Consider the following 1,407-nt stretch of genomic DNA (forward strand, 5'->3'; position numbering starts at 1 on the left):
AGAACAGCCAGTTCTGCACAGTTGGCTGATAAATGGAGACTGGATTATAAAGAAACAAAGGACATCAGCCATCTCCATTGACCTTGGTTTCAGTGGCTTCCAGTGGTCCTGAAACATTCTGCTGCGATACAGCAGCAGCTTTTGGTTACCATGTAGTTGCTGTTTTCTGTCTGCCATGTAGCCTGCCCTGATACCATTTATACTGCTTATTGCAGTCATGTAAACTCAGCCCTGAGAAAGCTGAAATATGTACATCTAAGTACCTGGACGTGTCAGGAAATTGCACCTTAAATTCAGCAAATGACAATGCTTCAAATAAATCAATTAGCTCAGCATTTATTACATAACAAATGATTTTATTCATATAGCATTATATAAAACATACACCTACAGAAGTAATAAATAGGCCATAGTTGATTAGAGTTTCAAGAGAAGCCGAATTTAAATATTTTTAAATTTTTCTATCTTATTTTTCTTTATGTTGTATTTGTATGTGTCTGTGTGTGGATATGCAGATTTGCATGTGGATGTCCTCAGAGACCAGAAGAGGACATCACATTTTTTGTAGCTGAAGTTATATGTGGTTGTAAGTCTCCTGACCTATAGGCTGAGAACCAAATTCAGGTCCTCTGCAAGAGCAGCAAGCACCTTTAACCACTGAGTTATTGCTTCAGACCCTTTTTTTTTTTAAATCTTTTATTTATTTTTTATTAATTACACTTTATTCATTTTGTATCCCCCCATAAGCCCCTCCCTCCTCCCCTGCCAATCCCACCCTCCCTCCCCTTTCTGCATGCATGCCACTCCCCAAGTCCACTGATAGGGGAGGTCCTCCTCTCCTTCTTTCTGATCTTAGTCTATCAGTTCTCATCAAAAGTGGCTGCATTGTCCTCTACTGTGGCCTGGTAAGGCTGCTCCCCCCTCAGGGGGGAGTGATCAACGAGCAGGCCAATCAGATTATGTCAGAGGCAGTCCCTCTTCCCATTACTATGGAACCCACTTGGACACTGAACTGCCATGGGCTACACCTGTGCAGGGGTTCCAGGTCATCTCCACAAATAGTCCTTGGTTGGAGTAGGAGTCTCTGGGAAGTTCCCTGTGTTCAAATTATCTTGTTCTGTTGCTCTGCTTGTGGAGTTCCCGTTCCCTCCAGCTCTTACTATTTCCCACTTCTTACATAAAATTCCATTCACTCTGCCCATCAGTTGGCCATCAGGCTCAGCATCTGCTTTGACAGTCTATACTGCAGAAGCTTTCAGAGGCCCTCTGTGGCAGGTTTCAAGGTGGTTTCCTGTTTTCTTCTGGCTTTCAGAGGCCCTCTGTAGCGGGTTCCGAGGTTGTTTCCTATTTTCGTTTTCTTCTGATGTACATCCTCTTTGCCTTTCAGGATGGGGATTGAACATTTTA

The sequence above is a fragment of the Psammomys obesus genome, unplaced genomic scaffold, assembly GCF_907164565.1.
Source record: "Psammomys obesus unplaced genomic scaffold, mPsaObe1.curated_primary_1811, whole genome shotgun sequence".
NCBI lineage: Eukaryota > Metazoa > Chordata > Mammalia > Rodentia > Muridae > Psammomys > Psammomys obesus.